The following is a 25526-nucleotide window of genomic DNA, read 5'->3' on the forward strand; positions in this document are numbered from 1 at the left end:
GGCACAGCAAGCCTGGGAGTCGGGAGAAGTGGAGCAGCGCTGGAGTGCTCAGGGCAGAAGGTGGAGTGGAGGTGAGCTGGGGTGGGGAGCTGCTGCAGCGGGGGCTGCTCAGCTTTTCCCCATGGCACCGGCCCCTGATCCGCCCCAGTCTCCTCCCCCCCGCCACACTCACTGCATAGTAAGTGGAGTGACCCAGCCCCAGCCTGGTCCACTCCCCTGGCTCCCAGCCACACTGCCGGCGAGTGCTGTGGGGTGGTTTCCTCCCTCCCCCCAAGCTTAGGAGCCAGGGGAGCAGAGCAGGCTGGGGCCCCAGGCCTCCATGGGGGGAAGCAGAAGGGGGCTGGCCTGAGGCCACCGTGGGACCAGGGGGGCTGGCTACTTCTTGTGGGAAGTGGAGTGACCCAGCCCCAGGCTGCTCTGCTCCCCTGGCTCCCAGACTTGTGTTGGTGTTGGCTGGATTTGGGTGATTGTGTATATTAGCAATTTTGTGTATGTGGCTGGATTCATGCATGTGTTTGTTTGCAATTGTGTGTATGTGCATACTCTGCTGCCCTCTGCCGGTGCGACAACCATTTCTCTGTATGTTACAGCCCCCATACTGTCGACCCTGATGGTGATTTCCCTATCTTACAACAGCTGGTTGGCCTGACCCTTCTCCCCTCTGCAGAGTGTGGCAGGGGCTGCAGCTCACCCCCTGTGGGGCAGGAGTGCCAAGGTATGGGGTGCTGGGCTCCAATGCACCTGGAAAGCAGCTCGGGTGAGGCGAGGCAAGGCGTGTGGTGTCTGTTCTGTGTTGCCTGGTGCTGGGCCATTGCACAATCCCCAGCCACGCCACACATCGTCCCCTGAGAGGGAGTGGGGGGCCAAGCAGATGATCTAGCATGAGGGGATCATTCTCATTTGTAGCTGTCCAGCTGTGTGGGGCAGGAGGTTCTTGAATTTGGAGCAGTGGGAGTGAACTGTGTGCAGTCGTGTCTCTGAGCACAATTGTGAATATTATGGTGTGGGGGGGTGATTGTGAGTGTGGCCGGGGGTGTGATTGTTTCTCTCTTTGGGGATTGGGCTAGCATGTCCCTCTGGGTGTGTTGTGTGTGAGTGTTCTTGGGATTGTGTGAGTCCCTTTGTGTGTGTGTGTGTCACTTGCTGCAGAGTACAAAATCCTGCAAAGCCATTTCTTACTGGTTAGCCCAGCAACACACTGATACAAACAGTGTCACAGACTCACACACACACAGAGCAGGGCTCAGCCCCTCCAGCAGAGGGCAGCAGGGACACATACGTCTCCCTGGGCCAGCTTGGACAATTTCCCATCATGACTCGGCAGTGCTGGTGCCCCCACATGGGGTGGGCAGTGACCGGGCAGGGGGGGGCAGATGTGCTGGATCTGTAAAAGCAGCAAAGAGTCCTGTGGCACCTTATAGACCAACAGATGATTTGGAGCATGGGCTTTTGTGGGTGAATCCCCACTTCGTCGGCTAGATTCAGAAGGAAACACTTTGGGAAAATCAGTCAAGGCTCTTAGCAGAGCTGAGACATGGACCCAATGACCCCTGCACCACCCTGGGAGGGCAGTGGGGTTTAGTGGTCAGAGCAGGGAGGGGCTGGACACCAGGACCCCTAGGTTCTATCCTTGGCTCTGGAAGTGGAAGGGGTCTAGAGCAGTGGGACTGGGATCCAGGACTCCTGGGTTCCATAGAGGAGACTGTTTTTCCCTGTGCTTCCCTCCCTAAAGATCCCAGCCGAGCCTCCTAGTGGAGATTGAGCAGGAGTCGGGGGAATTGTTTTCCCACTTTGGAGTTATGATTCAAACTCCTCTCCCAGGGACTGTGACATCACAGAATCTGCCCCCCTCAATACAGAGAAAACTAGTGGGGTTAGGAGGGTTCTAGCTGCAGACACCCCTTGTCATTGCAAGAAGTCCCCAAACCTACTTGCACCCACAAAACACCCTTTCAGGGTATACGCCCCCTGCTAGGACAGGACCTCTTGCTCCCACCCCTTTTCTTATCACCACAAGCTGCTCCCAGCCAGGCAGCATACCCCATTCACACACCTTTTGTCACTTCGTAGCTCAGTGGCAATCACTGCCCTGAAGTGACTCCGGTGCAGGCACTCCCCACACGAACTCCCTACACCGGATTCTGTCCACACACAGAGAATTCTCTGTGCCCAGCTCCTTCGGTTCCTCTCGCTGCTCTCCATACTGCCACCAGATACTGCTCATCTGCATAACCCCGCCCATGGACACATGACACCTTCTGTCCTGCTGGTTTCAAGGGAGTGAGTTGCCCTTGGGGAGTGAGCAGGTCACAGCACGTCACAGCCCCAGCGCACGTCACAGCTCCAGCCAGGGCCGGCTCCAGGCACCAGTTCAGTAAGCAGGTGCTTGGGGAGGCCAAGAGGAAGGGGCGGCATGTTGGGCTCTTCGGCAGCAATTCGGAGGCGGGTCCCTCGGTCCCTCTCGCAGGGAAGGACCTGCCACAGAATTGCCGCTGAAGAAAAAGGCAGTGCAGTGGAGCTGCCGCCGATTGCGATCGTGGGTTGTTTTTTTTCCCTGCTGCTTGGGGTGGTAAAAACCCATTAGCCAGCCCTGACACCAGCACACATCACAGCCCCAACACACATCATGGCACGTCACAGCCTGGGGCAGGGAGATATTGGGGCAGGGAGATATTGGGGGAGGGGATGGGGGAGAATGGGGGAGGGAGAGACTCAGCCCCATAGACCCATAGGGGCAGGGGATATTGGGGTCAGGAGGAGAGGAGAGGGGGTTGGCAGAGACCCAGCCTAGGGTGCAGGGAAAATGGGGTGGAGTGGAGGGAGCTGGGGTATAGAAGAGACACGTGTGGAGTGGTGAAATGTTGGTCAAGGGAAACTGAGTCACTCCCAGGACATGCTGTGCAGGGGGGAGCACAGGGGCAGGGAGAGAGACCCAGCCCCACAGAGCCGAAGAGGATATTGGGGGCAGGGGAGAGGATGGAGGGATGAGAGACCCAGAGCCATAGACCTCCCCTGGCTCCCAAATTTGGGGGGAGAGGGGGAACCGCCCCACAGCACTCACCGGCGGAGTGGCTGGGAACCAGGGGAGTGGACCAGGCTGGGGCTGGGTCACTTCACTTACCATGCAGTGAGTGCAGGGTGGGGGGGCGGCGGGGCTGCGGCAGAGCAGGGACGGGAGCCATGGGGAAGAGCCAGGCAGCCCCTCCTGCAGCAGCTCCCAATTCCAGCTCACCTCCACTTCGCCTTCTCCCCTGAGCATGCCAGCGCCGTTCCACTTCTCCCGCCTCCCAGGCTTGCGATGCCAATCAGCAGTTTAGTGCAGCAAGCCTGGGAGGGGAGGAGAATGAGAGAGGGGAGCACGAGGTGAGCTGGGACAGGGAGCGGTTCCTCTGCAGGCCCCTGCCCCCATTACTTGCTGCAGGCAGCCCTCCCCCCAGCCCCTTGCCCCAGCTCACCTCCACTCCACAGCCTCCCCTGAGTGCGCTTTTTGGTGCCCTCAACCACTTGTCCTGCACTATGGGATCCGCGCGTCCTGCCCTGAGTCCCCACATCCCCCTGCTTGGTCTCCATTCCCTGCAGGCTGCAAAAATGTCAGGGGAGGCCGCCCCACCCTTCACTCAGAGCTCCCGCTCATATCGGCCAGCTGCAGCCTCATCTCCTGGAACTCGGCCAGCTGTCGTTTGATCCGGTTGTACAGTCACAGGATGACCAGCTCCGCAGCCTGGATGCTCTTGTGGAAATCCCACAGGCAACACTGCAGAACTTGGCACCATTAGTCTCTTTGATATTGCGGTGTTTGCCTGACCACTGGAACAAAGCCCCCAACTCCTCCCTCACCGACGCCCGTCAATCCCTCTGGTTGCCATAGAACCCTCTGATGCTTTCCCGTTCTGCCAACAACGCCAGGCCTCACCCCCCCTGCTCCATTATATTGCAAGCTCTGGATGTTCAGCTTCCAATATCCGCTGCCCTGGGTCAGGGACAGGGGCAGCTCCAGGCACTTGCCAAAGAAAGTGGGCGGCTGCCTGGGCACCTGTCCCTGTGCTGGAGGGTACTTGCTACATAGCATCTTGGGAGCCTGGGTGTTTCTCTGCTTCTTGCCAGCTCGAGAAAAGCCTCTTGGGGTAAAATCTCCTGCCCCACAGCAAAAGTGAGCACCTTGAGTGGGACCAGTCAGAGGCCCCACCATGGGGGCTGGCCCTGCTTTCCTACTATCTTGTGATGTTGGCCACAGAGCATCAGTAGTCACCTTGTGTGCTGATGACCTTCAGTGGGTGTTTGGCATGGCAGGGAGCATGCTGGTTGGGTGTTTTTGTGCTTGTCTCAAGGCCACACCTAGGCATGGTCCTGCCCTCCTCTAGGCCTGACCTCAGTTGCTCTGTGGCTTTTAAGCCTTCCCTTGGAGCTGTCAGCACCAGCTGCCCAGAGGAGGAGAGGTGTGTGGGGTCACTTTTACAGATGCCCCTTCCCTGGTACTGCCCTTGCTCAGCTGCACAGAGAAGTTTTCATCCCCAATCCCTGCTTAGCAGCCCTCTGGCACCATTCCTGAGGGCTGCCCTGCCTCACTTTCTTCCCACCATGTTGGGAAAGACAGTTCTCATCATTAAAGGCCAGATGGGCCAACAAGCCCCTTCTGTGTTTTCCTACTGTAGATCCCAAGGTCAGGAACTCACCTTGGGTGCAGGTACTGCTGTGCTCCCAGAGGGCAAGCCAACTCTGCACAAAGCCTAATGGCAGGGCCTGCCAAAGCCTGGGATTGAACCAGGGACCTTTAAATCTTCAGTCTAACACACTCCTAACTGAGCTACTTTGGCAGTTGCATGAGAGTATTTTGGCCTGTTGCTTCTCTGTCTGGGATGTTTTTGTCAGCAGTCGCACACAAAAAGGACAGGAAAAGAATGGCTGCTTCACACTCCCACTGGAGGAACCTGGCGCCCTTAGCTGTGGTGAATAAGAAGTGTCTGTTGGCTGACAGGGCCCGTCCCCCAGGAGCTGGAACAGTAGCTGCTGCCTCACCCTTGGCTCCAGGCTGTAAGAAATGCTCATTTCCTGGCTGCATGGGCGGATGTTGCTCCGTGCTCTGGAGAGTGTCTGTATTGCTCTGTCAACACCCCGTCTTCAATGAGTCTGGTAAGGTCCCAAGTGTCCCCTCTGGTCTGGCAGCTGAGAATCTGTGCAGACATCAACCCCCCTGCCAGCCCCAGAGCCAGCAGCAGCGCCAGCCCCCCTCCCAGCACCACAGGGGCACTCAATTCACATCCTGTGGGGAAATGGCTCCTTAGTGTCCAGCTGCTAGAGTGAAAGTCAGGAGAGAGCAGTGTCTGGCTCACCTTGGGGGAGAGAAGAGACCTGATCTCCCTCAGTCTCCCCGCAATGCTGGCCAGTTGTATTGTCACTGTGATAGTCACTGCTTCCCTTCAGGGCCGGCCCTAGAGGGGTCTGGGACAAATCCCATGGAGTCACTGACTTGGCTCCTTTCACACACTAGAGAGAGGAGCAGAACCGGGTTATGGCTGATCTATGGGGCACTAGGTGAGTGGCAGAGGCTACAGGCGCTGAGAGTTTGCCTGACCCCTCAGGGACACAGTGTGAGGTGGTGTCCCAGGGATCTCTATGAAACAAGCAGAAGAGGATTTACTTGGGGTGGGGAGAGACTTGAGAGTGTCTCAGGGGGTTGTACAGAGGTATTGCCCGGATAAGACACTGGCTAAAACACACACCTCGCTGTGAGCAGGATTTGAACCTGCATAGGGGAACCCTATTGGGTTTCAACTCCAACGCCTTAACCACTCAGCCATCAGCATAAAAGTGCCCCAATGTCAGAGAAACTGGTAAAGGATCACAATGCCCAGGAGTGAAGTCATCTGAACTACAGAATTCCCACCGCAAACCTGGCTCCCAAAGCACAGGGGGGATTTGGGTTTGTTCTCTTTGCTTAGCCATGTGCAGTCGCACAGAGAGCGCGTTTAAAAGTCTCTCCTCCCACAGAGCAGGAATAGGAAATGATTCTCAACTTGAAGCTTGATGTGAGTGAGGATGTCTGGGCAACAGGGCAGGGACTGGCCTTTGCTATAGAAACCAGTGACACACGGAACCAGGCTAAGGAAAATGTTTCCTGGAGTCAATAACTGGATTAGCAGCAGTATTGTGCAGAGAAATGTCTCACAAGAGGAGTCAGCGCATTGGTGGTTTGGTAGCAGAAGTCACAGCTACAGCAGGGGAGGTCTAGCTTTGGTTTCTGGCCAACAGAGGAAGGAGTTTTATTATCTCCAAATTTCAGCAGAAGAATTCAGACCCAAGCTGTGTGTGGTGGGGGTTTCTCTGGTTTGGTTTGTTTTTCTCATTTGAAATGTCCTTAATCATTTTTCTGGGAAAACTATTTGGACAAGTCCAAGGAAGAGTTAGAACAATTACAAATCTCCATGGGAGTAAAGGGGGGTCTCTCAGCACCGGGGGAGGGGTAGAGATTTTCATGGAGGGGAGTTGAGGAGATAAATGAAAGGCTTTTGCTCCAGCAAAGGGAGCGGCTTGGCAGTTTCATTTTTACCAAGTGAATGCCCCCCCCACACACACACTGCTTCCCTGCTGCTGCTACCCCAGCTCAAATCTCACTGATACCCCCAGCATGTGACCTACAACTTCCTCCTGACAAAGCCCTTATCTATCAGAGACAAAATCCCCTCGTCTGCCCCTTCTCCCAGTTCAGCCCTCTGCCCCCAGAGCCCAGGACAACCCCGACCTAGCCATGCCGGGGGGTCAGGCTTAACCTTCAAGGCCGAGTGCAAAACCTTCAGCCGGGCACGTTTCGCTCCCTTCCCACCTCAGCCCAAGCGGCAAGGGAGAAACGGACGAGACACACCGGGTAGAAGACGTCTCTCTCCCACTTCTCTATAGCCTTCTGTGACGTTATTAATATGAACTGGGACCGTAGGGATCATTGTTGCCACCACTGTTATATATGTGCAGCAAATATTGTGCAAAGGTTGTCGTGTGAGGTGTCTATGACAAGGTTATGATTTGCTGGTTATAATTATGCTGGCTGTATGTGTGTACCATTTTTGTATTTGAAGTTATGAATATGGGCTATGTACTTGTATCTCAAATGTATTTGATTCCAAGTAGCCTCAGTGTCATCAGCCTCCAACTCCTTCAGGAGTCCATAGCAAAGAAACCCCTCCACCTACAATCATGGACTCCCTGGGAGGTGCCTCCCACACACACACCCCAACCCAATGGCGCATCAAGGATTAAAGTGGCAGCATCTAGTGTCAGTGGGGTTCAGTGGCTCAGGCCAGACACCTGAGCTGGGGACCCACCCGCATAGCACTGCTCGAGGGCCTGGGCCCGGAGTGTTCACAGCCCCTTCCTTACCCCTCCGAGCCCAGCCTGGATCCTCATCTGGAATAAAGCAGAAGCGTCCGTCGGCCTCGCTGCTGTCCGAGTTCCAGGCATTGCTGCTGTCCCATGGGGAGCGGGCTGAGCTGCTGGGGCTGGGAGAGGGATCCTCCACCTCCTGCCCTGGGAAGGCTGGACGGTCCCCACTGACTGGGCAGGGCGATGCCTCCTGCTGGAAATTGGGGCTGGGCTCCTGGGGCCGCTGCTGCCCACACAACAAGCCCCGGAACCACCCTGCCCGGTTCCGCTCCTGGGCTGGGTTCTGCCTGCCCAGCTGCATCCTGGCCCAGCTCCATTTTGGCCTTGAGGGTGCCTCTCCCACCTCGGCGCCTGCGCCAGGAGCAGGTTTCCTCTTCCAGAAGGCTGGGCAATTCCACCTCCTGGCCTGGCCGCAAGCTCCTTCCCCGCCAGTGGGGACGGTGGGGCCGCTCCGCTGCAGGGGAAGATGGCAGCTGCTTCCCTCAGGCTCTGGGGCTGCCTGCAGAGCCTTCTTCCTGAACATCCTCAGGTGCCTGGCCATCCTGGAACCGAGCGGTGAGCAGACGTGAGTCTGGGGTCAAGGCAGCCTCTCACTAACCAACTTGTTTGGTCTCTCCCAATCCCTGCCCCAGACAGAGCAGCTCCTCCCCCCCACAGGGGTGCAGGAAGTGCAAGCTACACACACTGGCATGAGTTCATTGCATGATCTGCTCCCCCTCAACCTTCCCCCTCGTCATCCCTGGGGCTGCAAGAACTGGGGAGTCTCGTCCTTTTCGAGCACTGGGGTCAGTCACAAAGACCACTGGTCACTTTGGACAAGCAGCTCCCTCCTGCCAGCCCAGGACACACTCACACTTCCTCCCACCCATCCCCCACCCAGGCTAGAGAAGGAACAGAACCCAGGAGTCTGGACTTCTCCTGGGAAACCATTCCCCACTTCAAAGTCCCTAGACATAGCAAGGCCAGGGCCCCTTCGTTTCCCATTGCTTTCCATGCTCAGCAGCTCACTGGGTCTGGCCCAGCTCAGAGACTCTCAGCCTGGGGAACAGTCTCCCACAAGGGAAGGGCTGGGAGCCCCATTGCTGGGACCTTGCCAAACATGCTGGAGATGGCTCTGGAGAAGCCCCTCCCCGATCTGAGAGTGAGGGGCTCCTGAGGGCTGTTTGCAAATCTAATGTCCTTTGAGAGAGATTCTCTCCCCCTCTTTCTGCCTCTCCCCAGACAGATAGGGGATGCCACCAAGGAACCCTAATGCCACTCACTTGCTCTGGTGATGGAGCGATGGATGGAGGATGTTCAATGTCATCCCTCGCTCTTCTCCTCACTTTCCAAGCCCAAGACAGGCTGGAGAGGGGGATGGTGACCTGAGGAGCTACCCTGCCTAGCCAGCAGGCAGGGTGATGACACTGGGCGATCGGCTGACTGGGAAAACAAGAGTCAGTCTTATTGCCAGGGAAAGGAGAAACTTGGCCAGCATCAGGGGGTGCAGAACATCACCCTAGTGCGGGTCACTTCCATGATTTCTGAGAACATTTTGTCTTGCATCTTTTTTTTCCGCTGCCTTATCTGAGATAGCCTTCAGGATGGAGTAGGGAGGCTTGAAAAATTTGCAGCTGCATGAGCTAGGGAAAAAAGGAAGAGAAGTATTTAAAAAGATACATTTTACAGAGCAATGCTTATACTCTTTCACGGTGAACAACACTATTCACCTTACATAGCACATGTGATTTCACTACAAGGTCACATTTTGCATCTTAATATTGAGTGCCTGCGTCTCTGGTGTTAGAGATCTCACAGATGCAGGTCTGGGCAGCAGAATTCAGCTTGCACGCATCCATGGTAAGCCATTGTCTTTTGGCTTCTGCAACCTTCATATATCCAGCACCCTCCTTTACCAAATAGCAAGCAAAGCCCGTTCAGTGCTGCTTCTTTCCTCTTAACATGCAGCAGCAGAAGCCACCCCCCCACATCCAATTCTCTGGGATGATCGCTTTACCCCTCCTCCCACGGCGTGGCTGGTATCATGGAAGATCACTGTTAAACACCTCCCTCCCACCTCCCCCCCACATTGCGTGGCTGGTAGCAGGGAAGATCCCTGCTAGCCAAACGCAAAAAAGCTCAGTGCCAATCACCCGCTCCCCTTCCCCCTGCTTGGCTACCTGCAAGGAAGGATTTCTTTTAAGCAACAGGCAACCAGCCCAGTAGGAATGGCCATCTCTGTCCCCTTAATTAAATTCATGAATTTCAACCAGGTTACCATGACCGATATCACTCTCCTGAGGATAACACAGCGAGATAAAGAATGGATGTTGCCTGAATGCCAACAAACACTGGGACCATACGCAGCTAGACTTTGTCATGCAATGATACCAGATTACTTGCTACATGCATGGCGTGGTCAAGTGTCCTACCATGGAGGACGGAATAAGGCTGCCCTGCCCAGAAACCTTCTGCAAAGGCTTTTGGATACCTCCAGGAGAGCTTCCTGGAGATGTCCCTGGAGGATTTCCGCTCCATCTCAGACATGTTAACAGACTTTTCCAGTAACTGTACTGGCTGCGAATGCATCCCAAGTCCTCAGGGCAAATTAATCATTAAAAAACGCTTGCTTTTAAACCATGTTTTATATTTACAAAGGTACACTCACCAGAGGTCCCTTCCATGGCTTCATTGTGTGGGATAGCGGCTTGGGAGGGCTGGGAGGGTAATTCCGTCAGGGTGAGAAAAAGCTCCTGGCTGTTGGGGAGAATGGAGTGCTGTGTGCTCTCTGCAAGCTCGTCCTCCTCTTCCACCTCCTCATCTTCCCCGTCCGCAGAATCCTCAGCCATGGCTGAGATTACCATCCCACCTAGGAATCCATGGACATGAGTGGGGTAGTGATGGCGGACCCCCCCCGAGAATTGCGTGCAGCTCAGCGTAGAAGCAGCATGTTTTCGGCCCTGCCCCGGACCTTCCGTTGGCTTCTTTGGTTTTCTGGTAGGCTTGTCTGAGCTCCTTAACTTTCACACGGCACTGTACTGAGTCCCTGCTGTGGCCTCTCTGCATCATGGGCTTGGAAATTTTTTCAAATGTTTTTTCATTTCATCTTTTGGAACAGAGTTCTGTTGGGATGGAATCCTCTCCCCATATAGCGATCAGATCCAGTACCTCCTGTGCGGTCCATGCTGGAGCTCTTTTTTGATTCTCAGGAGACTGCATTGTTACCTGTGCTGATGAGCTCTGCATGGTCACCTGTGCTGATCAGAGCTCCACGCTGGCCAAACAGGAAATGAAATGCAAAAGTTTGCAGGGCTTTTCCTGTCTACCTGGCCAGTGAATCCGAGTTCAGATGGCTTTCCAGAGCAGTCACACTAACCCTAATCTGACATGGCAATACCGATTTCAGCGCTACTCCCCTCGTCAGGGAGGAGTACAGAAATCAGTTTTAAGAGCCCTTTATATAGATATAAAGGGCTTCATTGTGTGGACGGATGCAGGGTTAAATCGGTTTAACTCTGCTAAATTCGGTATAAACACATAGTGTAGACCAGGCCTGTAAGTCTCAGAGTTCTCTTAGTTCCCTTTTAAAGATAGGTCCTGTCTTGTTGAAGGGTGGGAAGATGTTCTTCTTCAGGGATCTTAGACAAGAACTGAGGTACAACACCTGGCCACAGAAGGCCACAGAAGGCCACAAAAACAGAGGCAGGAACCTCTTCTCTCCTGCTGGCAAAGAATCTCAGGTACCTAAGAGACAGGGACTCACATCCCTGAATGAGCTTTAAAAAAGGCAGTGGTTAAAAAGTTTGGCCCCGACCATTTCTTCTTTCTACAGACTAGACATTTTAGCAAACTTTAGAATTCCTTGGTGCTAAACACCGTGAAACTCCCTTTTCTCCTTCACAGAGGGTTTTAACGCCCCTTATCTCACCTAGGCTCACAAATGCCCAGAGTTTGAGAACTGTCCCTGTTCCCATTGGACAGATGGGGAGGAGCCTGAGGTCCAGAGAAGGGAAGTGACCTACCCAAGGGCCTACACAGCAAGGCAGTGGCCGAGCCAGAAATAGAAGCCACCGGTCCTGACTCTTGTTCTAACAACCAGCAACCCCCCACTCCCCAGAGGCAGGGATAGAGCTCAGGAATTGAGATGCTGGGGAAATTTAATTGAAACTGTTTCTGTCAGAAAATTCCATTCAGACTAAACCACTTTCTTTCTCGAAATCAAAACAAGTGGGATGAAATTTCTTTGCAAAAATATTTTGTTGCAAAACAAATGCATCTCCTGTTTGTCAGAGTGTGTTAAATTGCCTCGTTGCACACAAAGAGGAGACACTTAGATTACAAACATGAGATAAGATGCTTCACTCTGAGCTAAGCAGTTGCTGCTCTTAACAATTTCAAAATAAAAAAACACAAATAAAAGAAACTATTTCAGCTATTCTATTATGTCATAATCTGCTCTGAGGAAACATGATAGGACACTTCATATTATGCACTACCCCTAGTGACACTCTCCAATGGATTCCCATCCTCCACCCATCGTGAGGTAGGTAGGAGCGGATCATTATTATCCCTACTTGAAAGAGGGAGAAGCTAAGGCTGAGAAAGGAGAATTGACTTGTCTTAGGTCACACAGCCAGCAAGTGGCAGAGTTGGGAATAGGACCCAAGAGCCCTTATTTTCAAACTAACCATCACATCTTGAATTTCAAACATTGAATGACTTGAGTAAAGTGTTCTTAAATGAGCTGCAGACCAACACTGCACAGTAATTATTCAGCAAGTTTTTGAGGAGAACTGCAATGTTAGAGAGAATCATGAACTGCTCAGAGACCATTAATGCAGAGAAGCAGCAAAATTCTTCAAACATATGACTGGTTATGACTTATTTACTCGGTCTTAAAAGAGAAGAAAAAGGACCTGAGTCTTCTCCTTGTCAATAACCTCCTGCTCAGCCAATCAGGGTAGAGACTGAGGACGGGAGGCTGAGGGTTCTCACTAGAGGCCAAAGGACGGCCCAGGTCACTGGTGGGGGTCACTGCCCGAGCACTATCTCAGCTGCACATTTTTGGGTGGACCTCCCACAGTGGGAGCTACAGAGCACGGCCCCGCAACACACACACACACACACACACACACACACACACACACACACCTCACTCTTGGTGTTGGGAGGGGAACAGGTGAAAGGATAAAAGAAGCTAGAGACAAAGAGAAAGGAGGAAGGGATGGATGGAGGAAAAGGTGAAACACAAAGGACAAACCCTAATGTCCCCAGTGATTCTAAGGGACAAAATCCCAGGTGCAGAATAAAATTCTGCATCCTTAAACTTGTATTTTCCATGCCTAGAATTCAACTGTCAACAGATGGATCAGACTGAACAGGGTTCAAAGCTCGAGGAGGCTCTTACCTTCTAAACAGGGATGGCTGTTTTCTAGTAAAATCAGGAAAAGGGAAGGAGAAAATTCAAAAGGGGTTCCTCCTGGCGCTCACATCCATGAACCCAAATACTCTCTTAGTCCTCAAAAAGAGACCCCGAGAAGGAGACTTGCTGAAGCAAAGCCACAGGGGTCTTTGAGGTGTCCCTGGTCCCTCGCCTCTGTCCTGCCTGCCTGATGTCAGCATCTCTCTGTGAGGTCACCACCTCCCCACCACCTTTGACCAATAGTCTGAGGTCCTGCAAAAGGCCTTTGTGATGTCACTGCCACACCCCTCCCTTGCTGTGCTAATGTAGTGCCCCTGGCCAGGCACTTTGCAGGTTTGAGCTACTCCCTGTGGATCACTCCACTCAAGGAGCATTCATTCTAGGAAGCAAGCCGGCTAGACAGTAACACATCAGATGCTGCTCCCAACGCTACCCTCAGTTTTTCAGAAATTAGTCAACTTTATGGCCAGAAGAGTCCATTAGAGCATCTAATCTGACCCCCTGCATATCACAGGCCTCCTGTATGACACAATAGCTACTTTTGGGGCAAACGCATTCCACAAAGGCATCTAGTTTTCTGTAAATGACATCAGGAGATGGCAAATTCACCACTTTCCTTGGTAGCTTGTTCCTGTGGTGAATCATCCTCGCTGTTGCATATATGTGTCTTATTTGTAATTTGAATTTGTCTCTTTTCACCTTCCAGCCATTGGGTCTTGTTATGACTTTCTCTGCTAGACTAAAGAGCCCTTTTATACCCAATCTTTTCTCTCCATTAAGGCCCTTCAACACTTCAATGAAGTCACCTTTCAATCTTCTTTTGATAAGCTAAACAGGTTGAGCTCGTTCAATAGCTCACTAGAAGGCATTTTTCTCCAGCCCTCAGAACATTTGTTGGCTCTTTGCTCATCAGAATCCTGAACCCCAACTGGATGTGGTTCTTGTTCTTCTGCACAACATAGCTCCTAGAGAAGAGGGATCTGCAAATGCACATTCATATGATACCTTTGTTTAATTGATGAAAACATAAACTAGACACTAAGAGGATTGGAACTGATTTCAGCTGATGGACAGCTTCGCTAGGTTTTTATGCATTTGGACAGTGAAATGTTGAATGTTTACATTCATATCAAGCCCCCCTGTATAGTGGAGCTCCTGAACATAATGGAGAATGGAAATGAAAATGTTTTCATTTTTTTAAAAAAAAAGAAAGAAAGTTATAGAAGAACACGGGGGTTGAAGTGAGGACCGCATGAGCTGCAATCAAACACTCTACCACTGAGCTATACCCCCATGATGACAGGTGCATGGAATCGTGATCTCCAGGACTTTGAAGGACAAACCCTGCTTCATCGACGTCCTTTACCATTCCCAGACCACAGATGGTTTTAAAAATGGGGTTTTATTAAACTTCTTAAATGTGGTAAACACCACAGCTTGCACACCCACAGATATAGCTTCTCCCACTGACACAGCTGCCACCTCTTGGGGAAGTGAATCAACTACACCCACAGGAAAACTCCCTCCCCTCAGCATAGAGCAGTGATTCTCAAACTATGTCAGGACCCCAATGTGAGATGTGACCCTGTTTAATGGGGTTGCCAGGGCTGGCATTAGACTTGTTGGTGCCTGAGGCTGAAGCCAAAAGTCTGAGTCCCACCACCCAGGGCTGAATCCCTCAAGCTCTGGTTTTTGCCCTCCCACAACTGGGGCAGGGCTCAGGCTTTGTCTCCTCTGCCTCTGCTCAGTGTGGAGGGGCTTGGTCCCTCTTTCCAGGGCCATGTAGTAAGGTGTTTTTCAGCAGAAGGGGGTTGTAGTGAAAGGAAGTTTGAGAAACCCTGGCAAAGAGCCTCTGAATGTGTCTAGACTTGGCTCCCTGTGGCACCATGGGTAATCAGACACTGAAAATACAGCCATGCAGACACCACACACCAACCTTGCCTAGCAGGCAAGAATCAAACCTCCACAGAGAGATGCCTGTTGTTTTTTAACCCAGCTCCCTAAGCACTCAGCCACAACCACTTAACAAAGGTGCTTTTCTACACTGGTCTCACTGAAGGGTCATTTCCAATTGTTTGCTCAGACCAGCATTAGGGAAAATGGTGCCCTGGGCAAAACTTGTACTTTGGCACTTCCCTATTGCCCCTGAATGATCCCCACTCCCCCTTTACTGCTAGCTCCTGCACACCCAACCCTTGCACCTCCTTCACCCCTAATCTTGCCCCCTCCTGTTCCCCCTTTGTCCTTAACTCCCTGTGCCACCAGCCATTGCCCCTCTTCTGCAGCCCCTTCACATGGTTCCAGTGCTGGGGGCCCAGCACTTGTTCTCCCTTTCCCTGGGCTTTGGCATCACTAGCCCTGCTTAGCAAGTAGGGTTCAGTGGTTCCCAAAATGTGCGGCATGACTCCTAGGGGGACACAGAGGAATAATCTTGGGGGCACCTCAGGGCCTGAGCCAGCCCCCATGGAGGAAGCACCATTCAGCCTCACTCTGTCCCAGCTCTTCCCCAACCCCACCCTTATCCTGGGGCTTTGGCTTCCAGCTTGGCCTTGACCCCCTTACACATCTGCACCCCTCTCCCCAGCAAGCAACAGCCCCACTCCCAGCCTCGGTTCTTGACCACGGCTTCCAAGGGTCCACAGCCATGGAAAAGAGGGCACAGTGTGAAATGTTTGGGGACCACTGGTTTAGGATGATGTCCTCAATCACTTCTACAAAGTCCAATAGAAGCTATTCCTCATCCACCCACCCCTCCATCAGGACAGACTAGGTATGTTTTGCTGCCCTTCACTCATACAGGAAAGATAATAACATTTCATTCCATTCAATCCTAAAGTGATTTGTAACCCACCACCAGCCAAAACTGGTCATTTTGGGAAAGCAGCTCCATGATGCTGCATACCTAGGCAGAGTAGGTGTATCTGTGCAAACATGGTCTGTTCCTGAAGTCTTTCCCCCAGCTCCTCACTAGATGTGAGGGGGGGAGCTCATTCAGCCCCCGCTTCCGCTTCCGCTTAGTATTTAAAAACTCCTTATTGTCCCTATCTCTCCTAGCCTTAGATTTCTTCTCCTGTCTCTTTCTTGACAGCTCAGATGAGGTGGCCAAATGGTTAAGGTGGTGGATTACTAATCCATTGTTCTCTGCATGCATGGGTTTGAATCCCATCCTTACCAAATGTGTTTAGTCTTCACCCTTCCTTTGTAGAAAACCATCTTCCCCCTTTGGTACAATAACAGATCAAACAATGTTTCTTCTTGCAAATAAAACCTGCTCAGAACTCCCTTCCTTTAAATAAAATGTCTAAATCCCAGTTTTCTTTAAAAAAAATTCTCTAGTGGTGTATTTCTTAGTTTTTATCTCAAAAGGTAACATCCTCATCATCTCCCCCAAACACCCTGGGACCTGCCCAAATTATTAAAATACCCTCAACCCGAGCAAGGCCAGAGCAGTGAACCAGAGCTAGTGTCTAGGCCAAGCTGTTCTGAAGGAGGCAACTCAAACATTTTCTCCCTGCTTCTCTTGGCAAGGTCTGACTGAGAAAACTAAATTCCCCAAACTGAAAATTTTCTGCTGAAAAACCAATACTAGTTTGTTTGGAGACTTTGATTTGAAAGTATTATTGTTATTATTCTCTTCTGATTTCTGAATCAGTTCAGTCTTTCTCCTCCAGGTGCGTTTCCAGCTGCTGAGTTGTGGAGGAGAGAGGCCAAGTCATGATGTCTTGTGGATAAGGGAGAAGCGGTGGATGTGATATACCTAGACTTTAGTAAGGCATTGGATACGGTCTCGCATGATATTCTTATAGATAAACTGAGAAAGTACAGTTTAGATGGGGCTACTATAAGGTGGGTGCATAACTGGCTCGATAACCATACTCAGAGAGTAGTTATTAATGGCTCCCAATCCTGCTGGAAAGGTATAACAAGTGGGGTTCCGCAGGTGTTTGTTTTGGGACCAGCTCTGTTCAATATCTTCATCAACGATTTAGATGTTGGCATAGAAAGTACGCTTATTACGTTTGCGGATGATACCAAACTGGGAGGGATTGCAACTGCTTTGGAGGACAAGGTCAAAATTCAAAATGATCTGGACAAATTGGAGAAATGGTCTGAGGTAAACAGGATGAAGTTCAATAAAGATAAATGCAAAGTGCTCCACTTAGGAAGGAACAATCAGTTTCACACATACAGAATGGGAAGAGACTGTCTAGGAAGGAGTATGGCAGAAAGAGATCTAGGGGTCATAGTGGACCACAAGCTTAATATGAGTCAACAGTGTGATACTGTTGCAAAAAAAGCAAACGTGATTCTGGGATGCATTAACAGGTGTGTTGTAAACAAGACACGAGAAGTCATTCTTCTGCATTACTGTGTGCTGGTTAGGCCTCAGCTGGAGTATTGTGTCCAGTTCTGGGCACCACATTTCAAGAAAGATGTGGACAAATTGGAGAGGTTCCAGAGAAGAGCAACAAGAATGATTAAAGGTCTTGAGAACATGACCTATGAAGGAAGGCTGAAGGAATTGGGTTTGTTTAGTTTGGAAAAGAGAAGACTGAGAGGAGACATGATAGCAGTTTTCAGGTATCTAAAAGGGTGTCATCAGGAGGAGGGAGAAAACTTGTTCACCTTAGCCTCCAGTGATAGAACAAGAAGCAATGGGCTTAAACTGCAGCAAGGGAGATTTAGGTTGGACATTAGGAAAAAGTTCCTAACTGTCAGGGTAGTTAAACACTGGAATAGATTGCCTAGGGAAGTTGTGAAATCTCCATCTCTGGAGGTATTTAAGAGTAGGTTAGATAAATATCTATTAGGGATGGTCTAGACAGTATTTGGTCCTGCCATGAGGGCAGGGGACTGGACTTGATGACCTCTCGAGGTCCCTTCCAGTCCTAGAGTCTATGAGTCTATAATGGCACAGCAGTGTGTGCGTTGTGGAAGCTAGTCTGAGGAAACTGGAATGCATCACTCAGGAAGAACAGAACTAGAGTGAGAGCCACATGTCAAGCAAGTAGTTGTGGCCAAGTGGCCCAGGTGATGGGCCACAAATCCATTGTGGTCTCCCTGCACACGTTCAATTCCTGCTAACTACAGAGGAAGTTGTGGTCCTTTAATTTCAATGGAGCTAGGTCTTGTCTCACTCTCATGCTAGGCCTACACTAATAGGTGATGTGGCTTTAGTTAAAGTGTTTTAATTGAACAGCTGTTGCATGTCCATCCTGTGTCACCAGAGCACATCCATGCTAGCATCTCTTGGATGGCCACAGAGAGCAGTGCATTGTGGTAGCTATCCCACTGTGCAACTGGCTGCAGGGTGCTTTGGGAAGGGTTTGCAATGCCTCACAGGCTGGTACAGCATCACATGATACAGTTTTCTATCCCATTGTTCCGTGGGCATCCTACTAGATTGCCAGCTGCTTTTCAACTGCAATGTGCGTGGTGGGGTAGAGAGCATGTGTGTGTGGGGAGGAGAGACAGTCTGTGTGTTGCGGAAGAGTGAGTGTGTCGGCACACTGTCTCTAAGTTTAGACAGCTGCTGGAAGCAACCAGTCCTGAGGCAGGGGACAGCCCCGACATCAGCCCCCCTTCTCTCACTGGCTCAGCTCAGCACAGCCCAGCACTCTCTGTCACACACACACACATACACGTACACGCTGCTGCCTGCTTAGCTCTGTGTCGGGGTGCTGGAACAGGGGGGTTAGAGGGCCATGGCCCCACCACTCTTTATTGGCTGTTAGGACAAATGATGGAGGGGAGGGGAAAGGGTACAGTCTTGGGGAAGAGGCGTTCTGTGGGTGTGGCCTCGAGGGGAGAGATGCTGTGAGTGGGGGTCCTTAAGGAAGGAGTGTCATGGGGGTGCCACAGTTCGGATAACAGTGCCCCCCCACTGTAAGGAAGCTTCTGCCACCCCTGCTCTGTGTTCGCAGAGCGGGAGAGAGCAGCATCCACGGTAGTGATTTGCTCCCCGGGGCTCCGGCAAAGGGGCTTGGGAGGTGATTTAAAGGGCCCAGGGCTCCGACCGCAGCAGGGAGCCATGGACCCTTTAAATCACCAGCCTGGGGAAGATGGGCCGGACTGGCACAGCGTACTGGCTCTTGCCAGTACCCCATACGGTAACATACCGGCTTACTTTCACCTCTGGAAGGTCCTCACATGGATCAAAAGCTAGTTAAAAGATAGGAAACAAAGGGTAGGACTAAATGGTCAGCTTTCAAGATGGAAACAAGTATCTAGTGGTGTCTGTACTGGGACCAGAACTAGTCAACATATTAATCAATGATCTGCTGAACAGTGAGATGACAAACTTTGCAGATGATCCAAAACTACTGGCTTGCTTCCTAGAATGAACGGTCTTTGAGTGGGGTGATCCACAGGGAGTAGCTCAAACCTCCAAAGTGCCTGGCCAGGGGCAGGACATTAGCACAGCAAGGGAGGGGTATGGCAGTGACATCACAAAAGCCTTTTGCAGGAGCTAAGACTATTGGTCAAAGGTGGTGGGGAGGTGATGACCTCACAGAGAGATGCTGACATCAGCCAGGCAGGAGAGGCGGCGAGGGGCCAAGGAAACCTCAGAGACCCCTGTGGCTTTGCTTCAGGAAGTCTCCTTCTCCAGGTCTCTCTTTGAGGACTGAGAGAGTATTCGGGTTCATGTATGTGAGCGCCAGGAGGAAACTCTTTCAAGTTTTCTCCTTCCCTTTGCCTGATTTTACTAGAAAACAGCCGTCCCTGTTCAGAAGGTAAGAGCCTCCTCGAGGTTTGAAACCTGTTCAGTATGATCCATATGGTGACAGTTGAATTCTAGGCATGGAAAACACGAGCTTAAGGAGGCTGAATTTTATTCCACACCTGAGATTTTGTCCCTTAGACTCACTGGGGACATTAGGGTTTGTCCTTTTTGTTTCACCTTTTCCTCCATCCATCCCTTCCTCCTTTCTCTTTGTCTCTTGCTTCTTTTGTCCTTTCACCTGTTCCCCTCCCAACACCAAGTGAGGGGTGCGTGTGTGTGTGTGTGTGTGTGTGTGTGTTGCGAGGGAGTGCTCTGTAGCTCCCACTCTGGGAGGTCCACCCAAAAATGTGCGGCTGAGATAGTGCTCGGGCAGTGATCCCCACCAGTGACCTGAGCCATCCTTTGGCCTCTGGTGAGAACCCTCAGCCTCCCATCCTCAGGCTCTACCCTGATTGGCTGAGCAGGGGGTTATTGACAAGGAGGAGACTCAGGTCCTTTTTCTTCTCTTTTACGACCAAGTAAATAAGTCATAACCAGTCATATGTTTGAAGAATTTTGCTGCTTCTCTGCATTAATGGTTTCTGAGCAGTTCCTGATTCTCTCTAACATTGCAGTTCTCCTCAAATACTTGCTGAATAATTACTGTGCACTGTTGTTGGTCTGCAGCTCATGTGAGAGCACTTTACTCAGGTCATTCCATGTATGAAATTCAAGATCTGATGGTTAGTTTCAAAATCAAGGCTCTTGAGTCCTTTTCCCAACTCTGCCACTGACTGGCTGTGTGACCTAAGACAAGTCAATTCTCCTTTCTCAGCCTTAGCTTCTCCCTCTTTCAAGTAGGGATAATAATGATCCAGTCTTACCTACCTCAACACACACACTGTCTCTCCCCGCACACAAACAGTCTCCTTACTGCAGTTGAAAGGCAGCTGGCAATCTAGTGGATGCCCGTGGAACAATGGGATAGAGAAACCTGCATCACTGAAAGTACAGCCATGAAGACACCACACACCAGCCTTTCCAGCTTGCAAAAATCAACCCTCCACAGAAAGACCCCTATGGTGTCATACTCCAGCTCCCTAAGCCCTCAGCCACAACCACTTAACACATGGGCCTTTCTACACTCTGGTTCTGTTCTCACTGAAGGGTCATTTCCAACTGTTTGCTCAGACCAGCTTCGCCAGCAAACTCACTGCTGTGCAGCTCTGTACATGTGGCCATGGCTGAACACCAAGAATTCCTGCCTATTTCCCTACTGGCTGGATCATGGTTAGAGCGTGTTTGTGGTTAATGATGTCGCTGTAGATTGTTCGTTTCCTGCCTTGGGAATTCAGACAGTCCCTTTCCCAACATATCTCCAGCACATCAGTCCCTGGCTGGGTCTCCTGGGCAGTGGAAAACATCCCTTGTTTGGTGCTGCGAAGGGGAACGTGCAGAGCTGAGATGTCCCTCGGCTTGGATCAAAGGGGGATGTTGGATGGAATTTATCACACAACGCTCCCTGCTCCCCAGAGCCCCATGGGGAGAATCTAGAGAAGGGGGAGTCATTTCTCCCCTGCACTCCCAGAAGAACTGCTAGGACTCCTCCCTGCCAGCTACTCACCCCTGGATTCATCCTCAGCTCCTGGAATTTTTCTGCTCCAAAGACTCCAGAGGCCTGGGGTGGGGAAGGCGTCACTGCACAATCTGAAACACAAGGGAGGTTTCTGTAATTGAAGAAAGGAGCAGAAAATGGAGACAAAAGAAACAGAGAGGAAATGCCTCATCTCTCTCCCCTCCCCCTCCCAGCAAGAAATGTTCTCAGGGACCAGCATGAGGGAAATGGTGTCCTGGGCAAAACTTGTACTTTGGCACTTCCCTACTGCCCCTGGACGATCCCCTCCCCCTTTCCCCCCAGCTCCTGCACTCCCAACCCTTGTGCCTCCTTCACTCCTATCTCCTGCCCCTTCTGTACCCTAACCCCTACGCTGTGTCCCCTTTGCCCTTAACTCCCACACTCCCCTCCTGTGCCACCAGCCACTGCCCCTATCCTGCACCCCCTTCACCCTAAACCCTGCACCACCTCCTGCACCCACGTGGGGACAGTGACCTGTGTGCATGGAGCAGCTGGCATTGCTACCCACTCTTCCCTGGAACGCTGCTCCTCCAGGCACCCCTGAGGGCTGCGGGGGTGGGGTGGGGGGCAAGAAGCAACATCATCTGAGTTCCCTGCATCCGGGTCACTTTCCTCAGCCAGGCTGCATAAGGGGAGGGCAGAGAGCAGCAGCTTCTGATGCTCCCCTCACAGCACAGCCCACGTGGGGAAAGTGACCAGGATGCATGGAGCACATAGTGTTGCTCCTCGCTCCCCACAACCCCCTATGGGGCCACGGAGGAGCACTGGGGCAGGGGAGAGCAGTGAGCACCTTAGCACTGGCACACAGTGCCCTTTGACCCCCTGGAGCCCTGGGCAGCTGCCGGGGGGCCCCACTCCTAAGGCCAGCCAGGCTCCCCAGCACAAACAAGAACACAGAGAGACTGGCCACACACTGAGCAGCGGTAGCCTGGGCAGCACATAATGGAGGCTCGGGGGGGCTCAGCCTCCCCAAACCTTGTGTCACCAAGGGGCAGTGGAGCCCATGACTAGGGGCCCTGGAGAAATTAGGTCCCCCTGGAAAAGTCTCCCCCATGTCAGCCCCAGGGCAGGAGGAGCTCTCACTCCGTGCTATGGCCCGGGGGCTGCAGCAGGGGCACAGAGCTTCTCTGGTCTTGGGGCCACAGCGGGGCAGGGGTAAAGGAGTGACAGGTGGGGCTAGTGGGGGAAGTGGTGGAACAGAGGTGACATAGTGGATGGGGCCGTGGGTGGAAGGTGTGGCAGGGGGCAGAGCCACAGACAGAAGTGAGGGGGCCTAGTTCCAGTGCTGGGGCCCCTGCATTTGTTCTCCCTTTCCCTGGGCTTTGGTATCACTAGCCCCTGCTTATCGTGTAGGGTTCAGTGGTCCCCAAAATGTGGGGCATGACTCCTAGGGGAACAAAGAGGAAGATTCATAGGGGCACCTCAGGGGCTGAGCCAGACCCCATGGAGGGAGCACCAGTCAGCCCAACTCTGTCCCAGCTCTTTTCCAACCCCACCCTCAGCCTGGGCCCCTGACTGCCAGCTTGGCCTCGACCCCCTTGCCCCTGTCTGCACCCCTTTCTTCAGCAAGCAACACCTTACTCCCAGCCCCAGTTTTCAACTGAAGCTCCGAGGGCCCACAGCCATGGATAAGAGGGCACAGTGTGAAATGTTTGAGGACCACTGCTTTAGGGTGACGTTCTGAATCACTTCTATGCAGTCCAATAAATGCTATTCCTCACCCATCAGGACCGACTAAGTATGTTCTGCTGCCCTTCACTCATGCAGGAAGGATAATAACATTTCATACCACTCAGTGCTAAAGTGATTTGTAACCCGCCACCAGCTAAAAATGGTCATTTTGGGGAAGCGGTCCCATGATGCTGCATACCTAGGCAGAGTAGGTGTGTCTATGCAAACATAGTCTGTTCCTGAAGCCTTTCCCACAGCTGGTCAGTACGTGTGAGTGGGGAGCTCATTCAGCCCCTGCTTCCGCTTAGTATTTAAGAACACCTTAGTGTCCCTATCTCTGCTGGTCTTAGATTTCTCGTCCTGTCCATTTCTTGACACCTCAGATGAGGTGGCCGAGTGGTTAAGGCGATGGACTGCTAATCCATTGTGCTTTGCATGCATGGGTTCGAATCCCGTCCTCATCGGATGCATTTAGTCTTTGCTCTTCCTTTCTAGACAACCATCTCCCCCTTTGGTACAATGACAGATCAAACAATGTTGCTTCTTGCAAAGAAAACCCTGCTCAGAAACTCCCTTCCTTTAAATAAAATGTCTAAGTATCAGATTTCTAAAAAAAATTCTCTAGTCCTGTATGTCTTAGTTTTATCTCAAAAGGTAACAGCCTCATAATCTCCCCCAAACACCCTGAGACCTCCCCAAATTATTAAAATACCCCAGTTCTCAGCAAAGCCATGACAGTGACCCAAAGCTAGAGTGTCTAGGCTAAGCTGTTCTGAAGGAGGCAACTCAAACATTTTCTCCCTGCTTCCCTTGGCAAGGTCTGACTGGGAAAACAAAATTCCCCAAACTGAAAATTTTCGGCTGAAAAACCAGTACTAGCTATTTGGGGACTTTGGTCTGAATGTATTATTATTATTATCTTCTGATTTATGAATCAGTTTTGTCATCCAGGTGTGTTTCCAGCTGTTGATTTGTGGGGGAGAGATGCCAAGTCATGATGTCTCTTCCCCCCTTTCATAGTTTCTTCCAACTTTCTAGAAAGCTCCTTTGCTATGATGTGAGTCAAGCAATGTCCATTGTTGCTGTGTTATCTCGGCAAAGTCTGCATTGTACACGGTTCCTGGGATAGTCCTTGGGACTGTAGCCACCTTTAATAGGCCAGCAGTGAGTTTGGCTCCTCCCTTGTCGCCCCTGATAGGCTGGTGGGGGGCATTTCCCAACTTCATAACATATTTCTGTAATGCACACAGAGCAAACTTCATAACTTCCCAAACCAATGTGAGCACATGGAATGCAAGAAGACATTAAGGTTCAACAGATGAACAGTTCAAGATTTTTAAAATGATCCCTCACCAGGCAGACTTTGTTGAAAACGTATCATCACTATATGAGAGTGGTGAATATGGGGCTTGCAGGGTGCTGCTTTAAGCACAGCGTGCCACACCTGGGCTTCCATTGCAATGGGAACGTGCCCTTAGAATCCATCTCTCCCGGGATCAAGATGGCAGCATGGCTGACCTGGGTCATCTGACTTGGGCTCATGTAGCTAGAACTGAGAGGCTAAAAACTGAGGTGCAGATATTTGTGTTCACACTGAAGCCTGGGTTCAGAAACCCTCACCCCTTGTGGGGTCTCAGAGCTTGGCTTCGAGTCCATATGTCTGCACTGTAATTTTATAGTCTTGCAGTCCAAGTCCCATAACCCTGAGTCAGCTGACGTGGGCTTTGAGACAGGTGACCGGGGTGTTTTAATCATAGTGTAGACATAACACTAGGATAGGTTTGGGAGCCCAGAAGGTTGGGAGGGACTTTAGCAAGTGCAAATGGTAAAACCGCAGGGAAGTATTACCCTGGACTCATGGCTGTTCTCCATTGGTCTGTCTGCTTTTGAGGCAGGGATAATAACTGCCAGTGGTGCCCTGTTGAGTGGCTTTTGGGGCACCTGCTCTTGGCTGTTGTTAGAAGGACCTTTGGTCTAGCCCAGTGTGGGTTTTCTTATGGTTTAAATTACACACAAAGGCACTGATAACAGAGTTACTGAACGTTTGGGAGTTAGGAGCTGGTAGGTCAGTGGTCCAGTCCCCTCATGGATGACCCTCTCTCTCTGGGACAGGGGCAGGTCTGAGCTCTCACACCAAATGCTCATTGTGGCTGCCAGAATCTGTGGGCAGCTCACCTAGTTTATGCTAACGGTTGAGTCCTGCTTTGTGCCCAGCGTCTGAGAATGAAAATCCTAAACCACCCTATGAAATAATGAATGCAGCAGGATGTGCTATTGTCCCTGCCCCAAAGCAGGCAGACGAATGGAGAAATGCCCATTGAGTCCAGGGTAGCACTTCATTGCGGTTTTACCTTTTTTGCTTGCTAAACTCCCTCCCAACTTTGAGGGGTCCCAGAGCCCAGTATTGAGCCTGAGCTGAGACATCTACACTGCAAATTTACCACCCCACGGCCAAAGCCTCGGGAGCCTGAGCTGGAATGGGGCAGCCCTGGGTGTTTCATTGCAGCGTGGACATAGCGTAGTATTATGTCTGCACTGTCATAAACACACCCAAGTCACTATTCTCAAACCCTGGGTCAGTTGATTCAGGCTTGTGGGGCTTGTGCTGCTGGGTTATAAAATTACAGTGTAGACACTTGGGCTTGAACCCAGCCTCCGAGACCCCACAAGGGGTGAGGGTCTCCGAACCTGGGCGCCAGTCTGAGCCTAAATGTCTGCACTGCAGTTTTTAGCCTCACAAC

The 25526-nt window shown here is 51.6% G+C and overlaps 3 non-coding genes across 3 annotated transcripts; 2 read left to right on the forward strand and 1 right to left on the reverse strand.

Moving 5' to 3' along the window:
• Positions 1–4741: 4741 nt before the first annotated feature.
• Positions 4742–4814, reverse strand: TRNAF-GAA (transfer RNA phenylalanine (anticodon GAA)). The gene has a single exon. It is a non-coding gene; the product is annotated as a tRNA-Phe (tRNA).
• Positions 4815–15867: 11053 nt separating this feature from the next.
• On the forward strand, positions 15868–15949 carry TRNAS-ACU (transfer RNA serine (anticodon ACU)). Its single transcript has one exon. It is a non-coding gene; the product is annotated as a tRNA-Ser (tRNA).
• A 7218-nt stretch (positions 15950–23167) lies between these two features.
• On the forward strand, positions 23168–23249 carry TRNAS-GCU (transfer RNA serine (anticodon GCU)). The gene has a single exon. It is a non-coding gene; the product is annotated as a tRNA-Ser (tRNA).
• Positions 23250–25526: the final 2277 nt, after the last annotated feature.

Source organism: Gopherus flavomarginatus, assembly GCF_025201925.1.
Source record: "Gopherus flavomarginatus isolate rGopFla2 chromosome 13 unlocalized genomic scaffold, rGopFla2.mat.asm SUPER_13_unloc_1, whole genome shotgun sequence".
NCBI lineage: Eukaryota > Metazoa > Chordata > Testudines > Testudinidae > Gopherus > Gopherus flavomarginatus.